This window comes from Peromyscus maniculatus, chromosome 4, assembly GCF_049852395.1.
Source record: "Peromyscus maniculatus bairdii isolate BWxNUB_F1_BW_parent chromosome 4, HU_Pman_BW_mat_3.1, whole genome shotgun sequence".
Classification (NCBI taxonomy): Eukaryota; Metazoa; Chordata; class Mammalia; order Rodentia; family Cricetidae; genus Peromyscus; species Peromyscus maniculatus.
Genome location: NC_134855.1, coordinates 158,946,468 through 158,968,285, shown reverse-complemented (window position 1 = coordinate 158,968,285; position 21,818 = coordinate 158,946,468). Strand labels below are relative to the sequence as shown.

The 21,818-nt window shown below is 40.6% G+C and overlaps 1 protein-coding gene across 2 annotated transcripts in view; it reads right to left on the bottom strand.

The window, feature by feature from the left end:
* Dnajc5 (DnaJ heat shock protein family (Hsp40) member C5) overlaps window positions 1–18,644 on the bottom strand; it is a 36,654-nt gene extending 18,010 nt beyond the window's left edge. Inside the window, exon 1 of one of the 2 annotated variants that reach the window (XR_001576364.3) lies at window positions 18,450–18,644. The gene's annotated coding sequence lies outside the window, so the exon portion shown is untranslated. The remainder of the gene's footprint in view (window positions 1–18,449) is intronic. The other variant, XM_006994592.4, reaches the window with a different exon arrangement.
* Between the last annotated feature and the right edge of the window lie 3,174 nt (window positions 18,645–21,818).

Here is a 21,818-nt window from a genome sequence, read left to right as displayed (position 1 = left end):
AATCGTTTTTGATTAAACATCAAAAGCAAAAACAAAAATAAATGGCCAGGTGTGGTGGCACATGCCTTTGATCCCAGCATTCATGAAACAGACAGTGAGTTCCAGGGCACCCAGGACTACACAGTGAGATCCTATCTCAAAAACAAACAAATAAACAAAACCCAAACAGATTTTTATAAAACTAAGCTGTTTGTGCACAGTAAAGGAAAACAACTTAATGAAAAGAACACTTAGAGGATGTAGAAAATATCTGCAAATTATTCAAACAAAGAATATAGCAAGCTGCAGACGAATTTCTAAACAGTCTTTTTTTTTTTTTTTTTTTTTTTGAGATTTATTTATTTATTATGTATACAGAAGTGGGTGCCAGATCTCATTACAGATGGTTATGAGCCACCATGTGGGTGCTGGGAATTGAACTCAGGACCTCTGGAAGAGCAGTCGGTGCTCTTAACCTCTGAGCCATATCTCCAGCCCCTCTAAACAGTCTTATTAAATAAGAAACACAGAGCCAAATACAGGGGTGAAAGCCGTAGAGATTAGAGAAATAGGAATAGCCACCAGCTAACCTTAGCTCACCACGCTGCTGCAGCTTCCCCAAGAGAACAAGCTTCTTCCTGTCATTGCCTTACTGTTCTGCCTTCTCACTGGCTCTTAGCCCAGCCACCTCACTTCCTTGTCACTGCCTGTCTCTGTAAAGACCTCCAGGTCTCTATGGTTGGTACTAGGATTAAAGGCGTGTCACCAGCTTGGCCGTGTCCTTGAACACACAGAGCCTGCCATGTGATTGGGATTAAGGGTGTATGCTACCCAGCCTGACTTTTGTTTATGGCTGGTTATGTCCTCTGATCCAGACAAACTTTATTTATTAACATACAAATAAAATATCACCACAGCTAGCATGATATATGCCTTTAATTCCAGCTCAACAGTTAAGAGCACATACTGCTCTTGCTGAGGACCAAGTTCTATTTCTTGGTACAGAAGTCTAATTGTGATGACAGGCTGTTAAAGACCTAGGGAGGGAGGATTATCATAAAAAGGACAGGGAACAGAGCCAAGGATGAACATGTTACTTTTTTGTTGTTGTGACAAAATGCCCAACAAGAGCAATTTATGGAAGGAAAGATTTATTTTGACTCACAGTTTAAAAGTATAGTCCATCATTTTTCGGAAATCATAGTGGCAGGAGCAAGAAGCAGTTAGCCACATTGCATTTATAGTTAGAAAGCAGAGAGTGCAAAAGACTGGTACTTGGGTGTCCAGCTTGCTTTCTTCTTCTTTCTTCTTCTCCTCCTCCTCCTCCTCCTCCTCTTCTTCTTCTTCTTTTTTTTGGTTTTTTGAGACAGGGTTTCTCTGTGTAGCTTTGCACCTTTCCTGAAACTCACTTGGTAGTACAGGCTGGCCTCAAACTCACAGAGATCCACCTGCTTCTGTCTCCACCTCTTCTGAGTGCTGGAATTAAAGGTATGCACCACCACTGCCCGGCGCTTTCTTCTTTTTATTCAGTCTGGGATCATAGCCCATTGTATGGCTCTGGCTCACTCTTAGGGTAGGTCTTCCCATCTTAACAAACTCAACCTAAAAACCACTCCCTTATATACATGACCAGAGATTTGTCTCCTAAATGATTCTAGATCTTATCTAGTTGACAATCAGTATTAACCTCATCAGAGAGAGGAAAGGAGGGCATGTAAGTGTTGATGGAATATGACAAAGTGACTTTACATAAAGATGCAAAGGAAACAAACAACAAACTACATGAAGTATGACGGTCATACAGCACAGAGTGGACAAGCAGATTACTACTGCTCTATCTTATGCACATTCAGCCCATATTGTAGAAGAAAAGCTTTGCTAAAAATGAAATCACTAGCCAGGTGGTAGTGGCGCACGCCTTTGATCCCAGCACTTGGGAGGCAGAGGCAGGTGGATCTCTTTGAGTTCAAGGCCAGCTTGGTCCACAGAGTAAGATCCAGAACAGCCAGGGCTATACAGAGAAACCCTGTCTGGAATAAAACACAACAACACTAATGAAAGTCAGATGCCAATGAGAGTGTGAGGGAGCCAATAACTTAGAACACAGTAAAATCACTTTGCAGTGGTCGAGCATACCTTTAATTCTGGTCTACAGAGCTAGTTCCAGGGCTACACAGAGAAATACTGTCTCAACTTCCCCCCAAACAACAACAACAACAACAAACAAACAAATAAAACAAAGCCACCCAGCAAGTAATATGTGCTTTGTGCTTGGTCACAAAATTAAGAACCTACCTGTCTACATGGAGACAAGAATCATTCCCTAAGGCATGGGATCTGGGCTATATAAAAGAAAAAAATGGCCGGGCGGTGGTGGCGCACGCCTTTAATCCCAGCACTGGGAGGCAGAGCCAGGCGGATCTCTGTGAGTTCGAGGCCAGCCTGGGCTACCAAGTGAGTTCCAGGAAAAAGGCGCAAAGCTACACAGAGAAACCCTGTCTCGAAAAACCAAAAAAAAAAAAAAAAAAAAAAAAAAAAGAAAAAAAAAAGAAAAGAAAAAAATGAACTGAACTGAATACCAGCATGCATAAATTCATGCTCTCTACTCTTGAATGTGCATATAATGTGACTAACTGTTTTAAGTTCCTACCACCATGATTTCCAAAAAATGATGGACAGTAACCTCAAATTGTGTGCTAAATAAAACCCTTCTCTCTTAAGTTGCTTTTGCTTGGGTATTTTATCACAGCAACAGAAAACAAAACTAAGATGTACAACATTCAAATCTTTAACTACAAATAACATATACACCTATAAAAGTACTTATGACTATTAGCATGGTAGAATATATACTGTAATCTCAGTCTTGAAGGGATGCTAATTCCAAACTCAAGGTCAATCTAGGCTACATAGCAAAACTCTGTCTCAAAACACAAGAAAACATAGCAAACCAAAACTTCTACTGGAACAGTGTAGACTACTACATCTATTTAAACATTCTGGGACACATGTTCAGAATACTGCAAATGCTGCCTTTACCCTTGTTCATTCTGGGATGTTGTCAACTGAATGATCCATTCACCCTGATCACGGTCTAGTTCCCACTGCATAAGAGACTTAATTACCAATAGGGCAGATCCCAAAACATTCTGAAACTTAAGACACACAATACTTAAATTGGAATTCTTAAAATACTATAGATGACACAGAGTGTTTTAGTGGAATACATTCTGAGACATAACTGATAGAAGTGGCAACAGTGTTCTACCCATTATACCCTAGCCTGAGGCTGCTCTTGGGAGAAATTCATGCTGGATACAAAGCTGGCCAGTATATTCCACCTGAGGACTATCTGTTGTGGATGTCTTTCTGTATGCTATGAATATGTGTTGCTCTGATTGGTTGATAAATAAAGCCGTTTGGCCTATGGCAAGACAGCTTAGAGGCAGGCAGGAAATCCAAACAGATAGACAGGAAGAGAAAGGAGAGGCAAGGCAGATGTTGCAAGCCGCCTCCAGGAAAAACAAGATGTAAAGGTATTGGTAAGCCACAAGCCATGTGGCAAAGTATAGATTTCTAGAAAGGGGTTAATTTAAGATAAGAGCTAGCTAACAAGAGGCCTGCCATAGACCATACAGTTTGCAAGTAATATAAGCCTCGGTGTGTTTAATTGGGTTCCAGTAGCTGCAGGACCGGGTGGGACACAGGAAAACTTCCAGCTACAACTATCTTAAAGTAGCAAGTGAACATGCATTCAGAGTGACTACCTCCCTGCCACTATTGTCAGAAACCAAGTAATCATAATCATATCAAATCCAGCATGTAACCTAGAATCAGACACAACAACTGAAACATGACAAACTGAAAGACACATCAAATTTCAAAGGAGGTAAGTATTAAGACACACCATACTCCAAACAGACATGCTGAAATTGAGCTGTAACCAATTAAGCTGTTTTTCATGCCACACTTTCTCATCTGTATATAAATACCACATGCCTAGTTGCTGGGTGGAGTTCTCTGCACAATTACTGGTTCAGAGAATCATTTCTCTGAATTCATGAATCATTTCTTTGCTCAAAATCAATTCAAACTAGTTTGTCTATGGTTTTGTTTTAATGGTTTAATGTCAGGAGGAGGGTTTCAAGTAAATTTCCCAAGTGGACATTCCTCCAACAGCACCCCACTCCTCTCTGTCCCAGCATTGACTAGCAAAATAAAGGTACACACCAAGATCCATGACTGTCCAAAAGCAAGTGGAGTCATGGGTAAGTTCCCTCTTTGAATGAAGCAACACAAATTTGTGTCGAGCTCATTAAGTTAATTTAAGTCATTTTTTTACTGAATTGCATCAGTTTCATTAACTGTATTGTATATTAAATAGTACACAACTAGAGCCCTCAGGTACATGCCTTTAAAAACGGATTCCTCCATTGCTGGGCTTGGGGACCATACCTGTAATTCTAATACTTGGGAGAATGAGGCAGGATGATCAAAATTCTAGGCTAACTTGGCTATATAGTGAGAGCCTGTCTAACCAACCCCTCCCCGAAATACAAAGACTGAGTCTAAGTTTCCCAGCATGGAGATGGGTGGCTAAAGTTGAAACCAAGGGAAACCAACACAAACAACAAATTCTCAGGCATAGCCAAACAAACAAACAAACAAACAAACATAAATACTTGCCTCCAGTTTTTTCTGCACAGAGACTAAAGACAGCTAGGACAACTAGCAAATATGTTATGTTCTGTGCTACACTGACAGATTTTACTAGAAGAAAACACCTGCTTCCAGTTGGGATTCATAGATTTGCCAAACTACAGACTGCTGATATGTCAGGCCATTTATAACTGCTGCCTTCTTTGTGTTCACAAAGATTTGGATTTCTAATAGATCCAACAATAATCAAAGAAATGATGAGGGAAATTCCACATTCAAATATAAAAGGAAAGTAAAATACACTTTTGGTAATGAAAAGCAAGAAGGTACAAGAATGTACTGTTTAAAGAAAAGGTAATTTTGGGGCTAGGGAGAAGATGGCTCATCAGTAAAAAGCACTTGTAAGACACAAGCTCTATTTCCAGCACTCACAAGGCAGCTCACAAGTGCTGATAACTACAGTTGCAGAGAATGTGATGCCCTCCTTCTGACCTCTGAAGGCACAAAGCATGCATGTGGTACGGGCAAAACACCGTTACCAAAAAAATAAAATTTATTTAAAGAGAAAGTAATTTTGCCCCAAAATACAATGGCTGGTAATTTTAAATTGAAAAGGGAAAATGAATACAATAAAACCACCATATGAATGGCAAAGTTGTAGCAGATTTGTAGAAGATAAATTTTAAAAAGATATGCTAATTGCTAAGAATAGAAGAGAATTGTTTGAGTTTTCCATAAAATTCAGTACTTGTTATTAAAAACATATGGATTCAGGACTTAAGAGTCAGCTCAGAGGTTAACAGCATGTACCGCTCTTGCACAGAACCATGGTTCAGTTTCAACTACCCACATAGTGGCTCACAACCATCAATGATTCCAGTTCAAGGAGATCCAACACCCTTTTCCAGGACACACAGCACACATACATGCACACAGGCAAAAACATTGATAAACATAAAATCAAATCTAAAAAGATTTTACCATGAGGTATTTTTTTAAGTCTTTAATAATGTTTTTAAATGAATAATGACTATTCACAGTGACTTACAATCTGCTTTGATTAATGTTTTAAATTCTTGGGTTTTTTAACTTCTCAAAATGATTCTATCTAGGCCTTGCTATATATAGCCCAAGCTGGTCTCAAACATTCAATTCTTCCACTGCAGCCTTTTGCATGTTAGGGCTGTAGGCATGTGCCACACATCCAACTTCAAAATCAAATTTTAAATTAAGTCTTTTTATTGTTCTTCAACTAACTTCAGAATTTCCCAGGTGGACCCTTAGAACATCTTAAAAAGATACTTCTTATTAAAAAGAGCTATTATATAGGACATAGTGGTAACACTTGTAATCCCAGCAATGGATGGTAGAGGCAGCAAGACTAAGAAACCAAGGCCAGTCTGGGCTATAACAGACCCTGTCTAAAAAAATCATATTAAACTCTCTTTGTACCAGACAAAGACCATTAGAGAAAACTAACTGAAAATAAAAACAAAACCAAACAACAACAAAAATCCACAACTGGTCAAAATTGCAAAGAACAAATAACTGATCATGGGGTATCCAGACCAACTGATAAACCTACAACATAACTCCTGAACCTAAGACACAGAGAATATCTTGGAAATGGGAGCAGAGCAGAAAGATTGCAAGAGACAGAGAATCAGAAATCTGTTGTGTGAGTGTATGTATCTCCTAGAAAGAACAAGTAACCTTCTTCACCCATGATACCTCAACAATATGGCTGCCTTAACAAATACAACACTAACAGACAAGCTAACATAGAAGAAGGAGATCTCATGGGGCTCCATCTCTAGACAAAGAACTACAGGCAACTAAGGAATGTTGAGACAGGAAGAAATAATCTTCCCCTGGGATGAGCTTCCCTAACTGGTTATCCAATACTAAGTGGTCAGGCCTGAAATCATATACATACAAGTAACACTAAACAGACTGAGTAGGTTGTATTTATATGTTTTTTTTTTTTTTTGCATTAGAATAATGGCATTATGGCATGGCAATTTTCTCTTTCTGTCCTTCCTCTCTTTCTCTCTCTCCCCCTCCTTTTTTCCTTTCTTTCTTTCTTTCTTTCTTTCTTTCTTTCTTTCTTTCTTTCTTTCTTTCTTTCTTTCTTTCTTTAAATGTCAAATGCCATTTATTGAAGGAGGGAGGATTGTTTTGTTTTTTAAAGATTTATTTATTTATTATATATACAGTGTTGTTTGCATGTATCCCTGCAGGCCAGAAGTGGGAGCCAGATCTCATTACAGATGGTTGTGAGCCACCATGTGGGTGCTGGGAATTGAACTCAAGACCTCTGGAAGAACAGCCAGTGCTCTTAACCTCTGAGCCATCTCTCCAGCTCTATATTTTTTATACATGTGTGTAACAACAATTAAAGAAAAAGAGGTCACAAATTCAAGAGGGAACTGTAGACGAATTTCTAAGTGGTCTTATTAAATAAAGAACACAGAGACAAATATAGGGGTAAAAGCCTTAGAGATCAGGGAAATAGTGAGAGCCACCAACCACTTTACCTCACCAGCTCTGTAGCTTCCAAAATTGTGAGCTACTTCCTGTCTAACCTGCGCCTTTATTGCCTTGCTTTTCTGCCCTCTCTTTGGCTCTTAGTACAGATACCTCACTTCCTTGTCACTGCCTGTCTATACAGACCTCCAGGTCTCTATGGTTGGTACTGGGATTAAAGGCACGTGTCACCACACTTGCTCTGTTCCCTAGTATGACCTTGAATACACAGAGACCCTGCCTGCCAAGTGATCTGATTAAGGGCATGTGCTATCACTGCCTGACTTTTGTGTTAATGGCTTGCTATTTCCTCTGATGTCCAGGTAAACTTTATTTATTAACATACAAATAAAATATCACCACATTTCCCCTTTTTTGTCTAATAAAAATAAAAAATAATAAAGCTATAACTAATATAAGAAATACTATATACAATAAGTACAATAACAACATATACAAGCAATAAATACATCAACAATGTCTAGTCCATTTGCATTTGATAAATTCAGAGAAAATATTCCATATCTATTTTATTTTGGTGAGTCCAAAATATACCTAATTCACTTTCTTTTTCTTTTTCTTTTTGGGGGGGGGAGTTCGAGACAGGGTTTCCTCTGTGTAGCTTTGGAGCCTGTCCTGGAACTCACTCTGTAGCCCAGGCTGGCCTGGAACTCACAGAGATCCCCTGCCTCTGCCTCCCCTCCCGCCCAGTCTCCTGAGTGCTGGGATTAAAGGCATGCGCCACCACCGCCTAGACTAATTTACTTTCTATCCTAACTTGTATTACCAACAGAAAACTATCTTATGTCTTTCAAACTTACACATTTTATATCTCCTTAGTAAGTTTCCTTTTTGAATTTCTTAACAAGGAAAACTGTAACTACAACTATCCAATCTTCAACTCCCTCAGAGACCCAAAAAGGAAATATTACCTAGTAAAACAGGAAGTACAAACAAGCGACTTCCAAAAAAATGTGAGTTGATGTAATTTTACTATGTTAAACCTTCCTTTTTGATTAGACAGAAAAGGGGAGGTGCTGTGGGATGTTTTGTACACTGTGAATATGTGTTGCTCTGATTGGTTAATAAATAAAACGCTGATTGGCCAGTAGCCAGGCAGGAAGTATAGGCGGGACAAGCAGATGAGAATTCTGGGTAGAGGAAGGTTGAGTCAGGAGACGCCAGCCTGCCATCCAGGGAGCAGCATATAATGGCACCAAGGTAAAGCCACGGAAAACATGGCAACATATAGATTTACAGAAATGAGCTAGTCAGTAGTTAGCCTGAGCTAATGGCCGAGCAGTTTTAATTAACATAAGCCTCTGTGTGTTTACTTGCAGGGTACAAAAGGGAGAGATTTGAGAGATTTGTCCTGACAGCTAGCTGGCCGGCGGGACACAGAAAAACTTATGACTACAAATGGTGCCCACATGTGGGGCAAGAGTTTTCATCTAAAACCTGAGAAAGCTAAAAAAAAAAATTTAAAACAGAGCTAAAAACAGCTTCCTAGTTGTGTCTCTCAGGCAAGCCATGAGCTACAGTATGGCAGGTTCACAGCAGCGTGTGGGCTTGAGTGCAGCATGGTGGATTTCTACCTCAGTACACAGTGGCATCTCTTAAGCCGCACAATGCACTGCATAGCAGATTTAGCTTTTGCTAATACAAAAAAGGGGGCGGGGGGGGGGTGTTCTGGGCTACATGCTGCTGGATGAAGGCATAGACCCACTGCTTCCCAGAGTCAGCGACCATGGTTCCCAGAGCTAGCAGTAAACGTAGTTCTGCCATGTTGGGAAGCTGAGATGGGTGGAGCCAGCAGTAAAGCTGCAATTTCAATCCTAGTAATGCTGTAGTTTAAAGCAACAGATACACAATAAGTCAGATTCAGATTAAATAAACCTCTAAATGGTTTACAATATGTGTAAAAATGTACGTAGGCTTGGAAGAGGAACAGCACTATAGACAGCTATATAATTAAAAAGTTTTAAAAAATAAAGTTTTTTAAAGACACAGTAAAAGTAATATAAAAATAAGCTACATAAAGATGGATATTACACAGAGAATCTGGATTGTGTTGTTTGGGAATTTTATCTGCAGAAAGACATTTAATTATAAAGGCTGTTCAGCTAAACCAATATGTATATTTTAAAGATACTTGACTTTAAAGTTTGGATCTAAGGATATGTTGCTTTGGAAAGGAGGCTCTGTTTTTGTTTCCACAGGAAGCAAGAGGCTATGGATTTGTTCCTGGTTAAGATACATCAGGTTTGATTAGCCAAAACCCCTGAAAGGTCTCTGATGATCCAACATCCAGAACTGTTTCAAGGCAACTGGCTCAGACAATGCAGCCTCACAGACTATTTCAGTCAGGACTTGACCATAATTCTTAATTTTTTCACTATCCCCATAAGATTACCAGCACCCCCTATCTGCAGGAAGCAGTGTGAGAAACTACACCCAAATTCCCAAAATATTGTTTATGAATGTTTATTTTTATTGATTATAAAAATGCAATCTCTTTCTAAAGAAGGGGATAGTATAGATATGATAGGATGAAAGAGTAGATTAATGATTAATTCTACTTTTAAATTATACTTTTTAATTATACTTTTAAAGAGCAACTTGTTAAAAATATGTTACATTGTTTTAGTTTATTTTGTTATCCTTTATATATATTTCTACTCTCGTTTAAGGTATTATGTTTATGTAACTCATTTAATTTGTAATGGTTAATTAAGAAATACAGATTAATAGTTAATCATCTATGATAATCAAGCTTGTAGTCATGTTAGTTAAGTTTTCTAGATATACATAGATATATTTCAATTAGGTAGGTAATCTTCAAACACTTTGAAGACCTACAGAATATGGCATTTAAAATGTTTTAAGAACTTTTGACTTTCTGGACATTGAGACATGTTTATTCCTGACAGCACCAATCTACTTCAGAGAAGATAATGGGCACTGAAGAAACTCATTATGAAGTTTGCTTTCTTTGTGGAAAAAGTTAGCCATTGGGCAAAAGTGCTCTTGCTTGACTGCTTGATAAAATGTTGTATAAACAACATACAGGACCCATAGGAAGGTGACCACTGAATTTGCAAGGCAAGATGGTCCTTCAGGTTCCTGTTTCACAGAAGAAACTGCCAGACATTCTACAGGACACAGAGAAAAGAGACTGAGAGACTCTAAGCCTTTATGGCTGAAGATGGATGCCCCAACATTGCAGAGGAACTTTGAATGACTGTCCAGGCAGGCAGCTGTCTCTGTCATTCTAGATTTTTGGAAGTTGCTTACAATGCTTTTCCTGTTTACTTAGGTAATATTATATCCTTCTGAGGTCTCTGATGTATTTGAAGACTAGATAGTTGTAATTTTCCTTGGTTATGATAAAAGATAAATTAGATATGAAACTATAGACTCACAAACATAGGATAGATAGGTTTTCTTTAATTTTGCCAAATACATAGACTAGGTATTATAACTATAATTCTTGCTTGATAACTTGTTATATATAATTTTATTATGTTAAAGTTAAAACTTTGCTTTTTAATTAATCAGAAAAGGGGAAATGATGGGGGAATGTCTTTCTGTACACTGTGGATATGTGTTGTTCTGATTGGTTGATGGTTTTGGCCTATGACAAGGCAGCTTAGAGGCAGGAGGGAAATTCAAAGAGAAAGACAGGAAGAAGGCTGGGGGAGACACCAGCGAGCCACCCAAGGGGCAACGTGTAATGGGACACAGGTAAAGCCATGGAACATGTGGCGATACATAGATTAATAGTTATGGACTAATTTAAGATATAAGAGCTAGTTAGCAAAAGGCTTGAGCCATGGCCATGCTGTTTTAATTAATATAAGCCTCTGTGTATTTACTTGGGGGATGCTAGTGGGAAAGATTTGTCCTGACCATGGGCCAGGTGGGACACAGAAAAACCTTCCGACTACAGGGAACAAGGCAAAGAGAGGGGTGGGAGAAACTAGAAAAAAATAAGAGAGAAAATTATGTAGTTACATCTTAAGAGAATAAATTACAGCCTGGGCTACATAATGAATTCTAGGCCGGGCGGTGGTGGTGGCGGCGGCGGCGGCGGCGGCGGCGGCGGCGGCGGCGCACGCCTTTAATCCCAGCACTCCAGAGGCAGAGGCAGGTGGATCTTTGTGAGTTCAAGGACAGCCTGGTCTACAGAGCTAGATCCAGGAAAGGCGCAAAGCTACACAGAGAAACCCTGTCTCGAAAAAAAAAAAAAAAAAAAAAAAAAAAAAAAAAATCCCAGGACAACCAGGGCTACATAGAGAGACCTTGTCTCAAAAAAAATTAATTAAAAAAAAAAAAAGATACTACTAGCTTTCTTCTATGCGTTAAATCATGAGAAGCACTATCAAATTAACACTAAAACTTCAGAGTTATTTGTATGATTGTGCTATTAATGTGTTTCAGGTATTATATGGGATTAGCAAAAATCTAGCAGTGGTGGAATTTCATAATTCCAGATATCTGAAAATGTTATGTACTATAGAAATAACCACATTTTCTTATCCATTGTATCATTAGTGTAACAAACCAACATCAGATATTTAATTGTGCCATTTTAATAAGCTTTGACATCTAAAGATGGTTGTATATACCATAGTACTCTGTCGAACTATAACATGTTATTTCACTTTTAAGGACATTCATGGAAAGGACTGCATGTTTTTTACTTTGAAAACATAACAGTAGGGAGCTGTCGACAGTCATGCAGGAAGCTCCATGGATTCAGCTTCTTAGTTATCACCCTGGTAGGGTAGGCTTTCCAATGACATAGCTGCCTTTGTGTTAGCCATGATTTTAATGTTCTTTGTGGAAGGAGGAGCATTAGCTTGGAGCTTCTGAGAAAGAGATAATGGCTCTTTTCACCTAAGAGGTTACTCTGTCTTGACGGGATGGTGAAAATGTGACTAATCTCTTGTACCAGTTTGGAAGCAAAGCTAACACATAAAGTAAGACAAATCAAGAGAAAGTGAGACGATCCTAATATACCACCTTTGAGGCCAACTTCACTTTTGCAACTGTGATTTACACAATAAATGCCCTCTACTATGTAACTAATTTATAAATACTTTGAGTCAGGCTCACTATCCAGCCCAGGCTGGTTTTGAACTCACAATCGTTGTGCTTCAGCCTCCCAAATCCTTAGACTACAGAATGGTATTGCTGCTTAATTTGGCCATAGACCTAATAATCTAATTTAGAAGTTTGAGGAAGGATAAAAGGATTATCCTATTTGCAGACAAAAATACTCATTCAGGGTGATTTTGTTTCTTTGTCTTTGTTTTTTTTACATGATTTCTCTTGTAGCTCTGGATGTCCTAGAACTCACTCTGTAAATCAGACCAGACTAGCCTTGATTGAAGTCACAGAGATTCGCCTGCCTCTGCCTCCCAAGTGCTGGGAATAAAAGCATGCACTACCACAGCACGCTTAGGGTGATTTAATTAAAAAAAATATAAATAAAAATAAAAACATACCAATGGATAGGATAAGAATTTCCATAAAATTACTAAAATGGTTTGTATAAAACACTTGGCCTGTCAAACTCACAACTCTGATACAATAAAGACCACAGATGATAAATTTCTGACACCTGCCAGGAATCCATGCCACCTTCAGCACATGTCTTCTGGTTCTACAAAAGCTTTCCCATCAGGGAGGGCAAAGCTGTAAGAGTAGCTACAAGATTTTAAGAAAATTTATTTCCCTTATGAGGCATACCTAAACAAATCACAAGGGTGCTTATTGGGTTGGACAAAAGGCAAAAAAGAGTTATACAAGGCACTTACAAACATAAAGTAGAAAAGACACAAATATCAGGAGAGAGTAAAAGTTGGTAATATGTGAAAAATGTTTAAATTCTAACAGAATTTGTCTAAGAAAAACTACAATAATATGCACTCCTATTTAAGAGAAAAAAAAAAAAGCCGGGCGTTGGTGGCGCACGCCTTTAATCCCAGCACTCGGGAGGCAGAGCCAGGCGGATCTCTGTGAGTTCGAGGCCAGCCTGGGCTACCAAGTGAGCTCCAGGAAAGGCGCAAAGCTACACAGAGAAACCCTGTCTCGAAAAACCAAAAAAAAAAGAGAAAAAAAAAAAAAAAAAAACAACAACAGAGAAACTCAACAGGCCTGCTAATTCCTTCCTATAATAAGAGAAAATAAAGATAGGCAACAGCACCTTCTCCTCTACAGAACTCAGGCCACTCCTCTTGTCCCCACCCTCCACCTCACCTTCACTCAGAAGAGGGTCAGTCACCTGAGGAACACACCTTCTTAGATCCTGTAGGCGTTTGACTTAGAACCTGTCCCTTAAGGTTGACTCATATCAACATTACCATGAAGTATCTGATTCTGTTCTTCACTGGATCACATTCAACTCTACTCGATGAAAAGAGCAACCATCTAAGGCAGATTTCTAAGATGGCCATACTTCTTTCCCAAGTTAGCCTGAATGGGACACACCTGATACCATCACCCAGCAAATCCTCATTCCAATCCTCTGACTCACCAGGATTGTAACCTTATAGCTAATAGGCAAGCATTCCTTAGAACGCATAAAAGAACTCTGCATATTTCATACTCTAACACCATGGGGGGTGTGCAAGTTTAATATTTAGCAACTAAACTAGCAATAAAGTCACCAACAACTCATGATAATGAGTAACATTCACTTACACAGATTCAAGGAACATTCACTGAGCATTCATAATACATCAAAAAATCTAAGAATACTACTTGGGTTTAAAATGTCTGAAAATAGCCAAGGACAGAGAGGTGAGATACACACCTGCAATCCTAACACTCGGGAGGAAGAGGCAGGCCTACACAGAGAAATCCTATCTCAAAAAACCTCCGCCGGATGGTGGTGGCACACACCTTTAATCCCAGCACTCGGGAGGCAGAGCCAGGAGGATCTCTGTGAGTTCAAGGCCAGCCTGATCTACAGAGCGAGATCCAGGAAAGGTGCAAAGCTACACAGAGAAACCCTGTCTTGAAAAAACCAAAAAAGTCTAGAAATAGCCCGGCAGTGATGGCGCGCATGACAGCACTGGGGAGGCGGAGCCAGGCGGATCTCTGTGAGTTCAAGGTCAGCCTGGTCTACAGAGCAAGAGCCACGACAGGCACCAAAACCACACAGAAAAACCCTGTCTCAAAAAAAACCAAAAAAAAAAAAAAAAGTCTAGAAATAAATGACAAAGTTCTCTGCCACAAACTAAATGTCGCTTGTAAAAAATGTACAGTAATTCTGGAATGAAATAAAACTGCATACAGAACAGTAGAGAGGAAACTGATCATGGAAGAATTTTCAGTGATCTCTCTCAAACCTGGCCTCACTTTTTCTTTAAAGAATGAGATAATTTCACTTCTATAATCTATAATTCTGATATAAAATATCAATGTGAAACTCAAAAAATCTGAAGCAATTATTTGTAAGAACTTATACTGAGGACTGGAATGGGCTCTGCAGGCATGAAGTCATATTTGAATCCCAGGACCCACTTTAAAAGTCTGGCATAGTTTTGTGTACCTGTAACCCCAGCACTGGGAGCAGAATCAAGAAGATACTATAAACTCACTAGCCAGACAACTGAGGGAGTTTCTGGGTCAATGGGAGGAAAAGACACCCAATATTCTGTTCTGGTCTCTTTATTTTGCACACAGGAGGGTACACACATTCACACATTCAAGTGTATGTGTACCAAAACCACACACCTACACAACCCACATACCAAATTAAAAAAAAATACATACTTATTAAATATCATGAATGAAGAACACTCACTTTTCATTAATAAATATACTCAAAGTTAATACAAAGTGTCAGAAGGAGCAAAATCCACACCGAAGGTTGTTGGGTAATCTAATCCTTAAATCTTCCTGTTTAGTTGCTAGTTAACAGACTAGCTGCTAATCCTTGTCAGGGTTGCCTTCATCTGAAGTAGGCCTGGCACAGCAGCTCAGGCTCCTTGATTAAGGATGTTTTAGGGATAGGTATTTTCACAAAATAAGGCTATCACCATTTTTAGAATTTTTGTTACCTCTATTTAGGAAGCCATCAGGAAAATATCCTTCTTCTTATCCTTCCTTTGCTTCAACAGTTGAGTTGGCAGGTGAAGTGAGAACCATCTCCCTCATTTTATAGAGTACAGAGTCTCAGAAGCAGAAGGAACCCTGGTGGTATGAGCTCTAGCCTTGTCCTCTTTGAAGAAGGATAATCTAGCACATTCTGCTGATGCACAGAAGAGGGAGGAAGGACAGCAAAGAGGAGGAAGTTTGCCTAACAAAAGGCCACTGGCCTTGAATGAATCACGAAGATTCTATAGTACAAGAATAATAAGCCTCATTATAAGAATGCAACTTTTTACTTTTTCTTTGAGGTGTAGAGCTCAAATCCAGGGCCTTGGCATATGCTTGACAACCACTCTCCTCTGATCTGCACCCTCAGCCCTGAGTACTACAATTTTAAATGCTTAGTAACTTCCAGGAGCCATTACAGGAACACCAGAGTTCTCACATCTAGGACTGATGTTTATGCATCATTTCCATACAAAAAGCTCCTGATCAGATCCCTAAAATCTAATGAGTTTGTTTCCTTACAAGAAAAGAACTGCTTTCATTTGCTGATAGTTTGCCCACAGTATTACAGGCATCAAATACCACACTTCATGCTTACCTCACTCTGCGCTTTCAGAAGCTAACTTCTAAAACCCCACCTTATCATAAGTCCCAGCTTCACAGCATTTTAGTTATTTATTCAACAAACACCTGTGAGCATCATGCACCTGGCTCTAAAGACACAACTCTGGCAGATTATGGGATACTGTAAGCTATGGTTGGTCAACAAGCAGAAGAATCTGGCTTAAAGAATCAAGTCCAATTGAAGTTTCAAGTCTGATTTATTAAGTTACATCTTGAGCATAGCAGGTTGTCAGGGTGGGTCTACAACTGTATCCAGAAGTATCACGCTCTCCAAAGTTCTCCTGGGTAAAAGTGGGTAGAACTATGCAGCATGCATCCAACACTGAACCACACACTAACAGAACTGTTCTCAAGAATACAGGAAAATCTAGATAGTCTAAGCTTAAATGGGCAGGAGGCAAAGGCCTTAGAAAGGACTCCGGAGTCCTTCAGTCACAAAGAAGTCTCCTGGGTTGTCATAGCACCCCAGATAATAATTAGCTTCCAGCTGAGGGCATCAGGAGCTGCTCACTCTTATGCAAGGTATGGTTGTGAATGCCTATGATTCAAGCCCTTTGCCAGGCTGAAGCAGGAGGACCACAAGTTGCAGGTTAGCTTGAGCTATATAGCAAGATCCTGTTTACAAAAACAAAACACTTCTTCAAAAGAAATAAGAATCAGATGACTTCATCTCACTGTTACCTCTAGTCCCAAGAGACAAGTAACCAAAGACAAAATTTCTAAGAGCTTTTTAACTTTTTAACCAGTGACTTTTAAAAAGCTTTTAACTTTCAAATAATCACTGATCAAAAGTTGCAAAAGATTTTACAGAGAAGCCCTAAGCACCTTTCTAATACCTTTCTAAATTAACTGACTGTGCTTCTATCAATGAGCAGGGCAAAGTCGGTGGGTCTGTTCTTAAGAATATAAGGTTCCCTGTACACCTCCCAAGAACCCAGTGCCTCTGAAGTGTTCAGTACTCACTGACTTACTTCCTAGTGAGAAAGGCCATAAGTTTATTTGCATTCATTCAATACTTTACTGGGCACATACTATGTGACTATTCTAACCAAACAAAACAAAACCTTACCAATATTTTACTGGGCACATACTATGTGACTATTCTAAAAAACAAAACAAAACCTTACCTAGAAAAAAATGTTAAATACGTTAACACATTAAGCAAGAGTCAAGTGCTGTGTGAAAATTAAGCAAGGAAAGAAGAAAAATGGGAAGTAGAGAGCTGAAATTATAAGTAGTAGAATCTAAGAATGTCTCACAGAACAGGAATAAGTGAATGTTCAAGAAAGAATCTAGCACTTAAATTTGTTCATAGACTAGAAAGGAGGCTTCTGGGGCAAGCAGAGTGTGAGACAGGGAGCTTAAACTCTCCAAGGACTGATGGGGCCACCTCTTCCCAAAAGGGTCTGTATTCAGAGCCCACAATGGCTCCACACTTGGGGTCCACACAGAAAAGGCCAACCTAAGTATGAACACACTGTTAAAGGCCAGGCAGTGGTGACACATTCCTTTAGTGCTAGCAGGAGGCAAAGGCAGGCAGATCTGTGAGTTCAAGGCCAGCTTGGTCTACAGAGTAAGTTCCAGGACAGCCAAGGCTACACTGAGAAACCCCGTTTCAAAAAACGAGAAACATACAAACAAACAAACAAAGTAAAGAAAATACTGATACAGGTAACAGGGTCCTAACATATTAGGTTAGAAACTGTCGAGAAGCACTTAAGTCCTGGCTTTTAATGTCACCCAACAGATCGCTCTTTTCTTTAAAAAAGCAAATAAATGAACAAAATTATCTTACAACAGTTAGAGTTCTGCCTTTGGGTAACCATGACAATAGACAGGTCAATATAGTCTTCCTGATATCAAATAGTGCTTTGTTTTTTTTAAACAGACAAATCACTAGCAATTCAGATATGGTGCCTAAAAGGATGATCAGCTGTATGTCCAACAAACGGCGACCCAATTTTCCCTAAGTCCAATCTGAAAACGAAGCTACTTTTGCATTCTTTTTCCTAAGACGCACTTAAAGAATTCGGAGAAATCATCTCCTAAGCACAAGGAAAAACAAGTTTTTAATACAGCCACATAACACAAGTTGGAGCCTAAACGGATGAGTCCCTGATAACTCTAACAGCAGTATACAAAAGCACCTCTTAAAATATCGTTGGGAAGCCTATAAAATGTTTATTTACAGGTAAATGCTTTTGGAATTTACAACTATAAGACAATTTTCCGCGCCCCAGGCTGTGAACAAGCCTCGGAGCCTTCATTGCCCGCCTCTCTACACCAGAGTTTCTGCGTCCCGGGTGCAGCGGAGGCGGCCGGCGTGCGGACCCAGGTTGGCCCGGAAAGCCTCGTCCCCGCGCCTCCCCGCCATGCGCAAGGTCGAGCGGGGCCTAGCGGTGCCCAGAGCCCAGCCCGACTGAAGGCTGGCCGCCATTTCCGGCTGTGGGCAGTCTTCACCTCGTTCTGCGGCACCCTCACCCCGCTCCCCTCCCCTTCACCCGGCTCCCGCGGCTCCACCTAATTTGAGGGCCATCCGGCAGTGAGCTCACCTGTGGGCCCGCCTGCCGGTCCACCGGTTCCGCGGCTCCGCTCTCCGTACCGCGGCGCTGCTGGGCAGCCGGCCGTCCTACAGCTCGGCCTAAGGATCCGGGGCGGCGACAGTGGTAGCAGTGGCAGAGGACGGCGGAAGCAGCACCGGCGACAGCGAGAACGCGCACGCTCACGAACTGGCACTCGCGCCCCCGGAAGGACGAGTGCTCGGCGGGTCAGAGCGGGCTGCGCAAGCGCCCAGAGCGCCACACAATGGCTCCGCCCATGGGCGGAGCGAACGTGGCAGTATTGCGCGGAGGCTCGGGAGCTGCGGTAGAATTCGAAGGCGGTGGACCGGTGGACCGAATTCTACCGGAGGATCTATGGGACGAGTTAAAAGTGGTGGGCGAAGCCTGCAGCTACTAAGCCGGACGCCACCGCCGCCAAGCAGGGACAGAGCCTAGGCGTGAGGGCCGAGCCATCACCTCTGGACAAGAGGTGACTCAAATGCCCTGGAAAGCAGACAAGCAACACTCCACGGAGTAAATGCGCCCTTATCTTGCGGTTGAGTTTGCTCAGTGCTTCACTTAAGCCTCAAAAAATTTACTAATCCTTACCAAAATCTAGAGAGGGAGATGGCGGGGAGAGGGAGACCTTCATCTTCATCTTTAGCCATTGCTGTGGAACGTCTTTGTTCATCTCTGGAGACCACCCAGAAAGGACTTCTTTCCTGCTTGCCTCTCCAATCACTGAAAAACTAACCATTACTTAGCGATCCTCTAGGAATCACCTGCAATCATGTGCTGGGACGGATAAGGACTTTCCTTCCCACTCTCCCGTACAACCCTTGTTCATCTGTTCATTTATCTGGTCACCCTTGCCTATTACCTCTTGTATTAATCCTACCATTTAACTGGGCATGGAGGCGCACACCTTTATTTCCAGCAGTCAAGGGACAGAGGCAGAGGCAGGTGGATCTCTGAGTTTGAGGCCAGCCTGGTCTACAAAGCAAGTTACAGGGCAGCCAGAGCTATTACACAGAGAACACTGTCTCAAAATATAAAAAATAACCCCACCATTTCAAGTGCTACTGTGTTTTTAGGCAGATACCCAGAGCTACCAAAACGGTCTTTGTGGCCAGTGCTCCTACACTTTCACTTTCATCCTTGCCTACTGACCATTTTATAATTTTTTTTTAGATTATAATTAAATCATTTCCCCTTTCCCCTCTCCAACCCTCTCATGATACAACACTCACATTCTTTCTGTTTCAAATTCATGGCCTTTTTCTTTGTTGTTACATATGTAATTCCGAGATGTATGAATACAACCTTTCCAGTCTATTGTGTATATATACACAACATACATACTTGGATGTGTATATGTTTTCAAGGCCGACCATTTGGTATGGGATAGCCAATTGTTGTGCTCTTTCCTCAGGAAGATTGTTTCTCCAGCTCTCAGAATCCCGCAGTTGCCTGTATTTCTTTGTTTAGGACTGAGGCCTTGTGGGCTTTCTCCCTTACACATTAGCATGTCTGCTGATGTTGTCCTTGTTCAGGTCACAGTTAGGCAGCCATGTTGGTTAGACTTCATGGATCTAGCTTCTCTGACATTTCTTGGAGACACCATCTTACAGCAAACTTCCTGTTCTTTCAATCTTCCCTTCCCCTCTTCCACAATGATCCCTGAACCTTAAGTGCAGGAGTTGTGTTGTAGATATATCAGTTGGGACTGGACTCTACAACTCTGCATTTTGATCGGTTGCAGTTTTTCTGTAATGACCAAGGGTGAAAACTACACATATCTGTGGGTATAAGGATAAATATTTAGGATGTAATTAGGGATTATGCTGGTTTAGTAAAGTGATCCAGGACTTCACTAGCCCCAGATAGCTGGCTAGGTTTCCAGTATCAGGCATGATTTCCCTCTTGCTGAGCAGGTCTTAAGTCCAACTAGAAACCTGTCAGTTATGACCAAAGTATGGGTGCAATTAATGTGACCATAAGTCAGCTGTCAAAAATAAAGCAAATAGCACTCAAGGCCTTCCATAATGCACTTAGTAAAATCCAATCTTTTCCAGCAGGGTCTGTTCACCTCATCCAACTAGATGTCTTCTCCTTTCATCTCACACCTTTCTGCACTCTGGCTGAATTTGAATTGACACATGTTCCAGGCTCAGACTGTCAGCAGCAGATAGCTCAAGAAACTCAGTAAATTGCACAACATCAACAAAGTAACAAAAAAGGCTTAAGAAAAATCAATAAGCAGAAAGACCATTTATCTATTGACTCAAGAGAAGGAAAGGCTGGGTGGTGGTGGCCCATGCCTTTAATCCCAGCACTAGGGAGGCAGAGCCAGGTGGATCTCTGTGAGTTCCAGGCCAGCCTGGGCTACAGAGTGAGTTCCAGAAAAGGCTCCAAAGCTACACAGAGAAACCCTGTCTTAAAGGAGGGAGGGGGAGAAAAAGCTGGGTACAATAACACAAGCCTGTCATCCTAGTAGAGACAGAAGGTTCTTGAATTTGAGGTAGGGGTTATATAATGATCATTTGAGAGAGAAAACATGAGTAAAAAGATTCCACAGTTGGAAGAAATAGCAAAATGGACCTGGAACCAACTGAAGACTGAAGCTATAAAGCTGTCTATGTTGGGAACTGCAAGAAAATTAGTCAGGCCTTCAGTGAATCCCTCCAGATCCAGGATTTTCTCCTAATATCCCCAATTACATAAGTTTTATGTACTAAGATGTTTGTAGTAGTGTCAAAATAGTGAAAATGGCAAAAACAAAAAACAAAAAACAAAAAAACCCACACCTTTAATTGGGAGATAGCAGCAGGCAGATCTCTGCAAGTTCAAGGTCAGCCTGGCCTACAAATTGAGTGCCAGGATAGCTAGAGCAACACAGAGAAACTGGGGGGTGGGGAGGGAGATTTATTATAATAGTGAAAATGGAAAATTGCCACCCAACTGTACAACACATTCAAATGGAATACAGCCATTTAAGTATATACAAAATAGCTGGGCGGTTGTGGCGAACACCTATAATCCCAGCATTCGGGAGGCAGAAGCAGGCAGATCTCTGTGAGTCTGAGGCCAGCCTGATCTACAGAGTGAGTTCCAGGATAGCCAGGGCTGTTACACAGAGAGACTGTCTCAAAAAACAAAACAAAAAACCCCCACAGATGTTCACAATTAAGTTTTTTATTTGTTTTCATTTATTTATTTTTCTTAAGACAGGGTTTCTCTGTGCAGCCCTGGCTATTTTGGAACTCTTCATAGACCAGGCTGACCTCAAGCTCACAGCTATCTGTTGTGAAATAGAATATTTGTTTAACTACGTAAAGATGTATCACATTTGTGTTTCAGAATAATTAATGATGTAAAGAT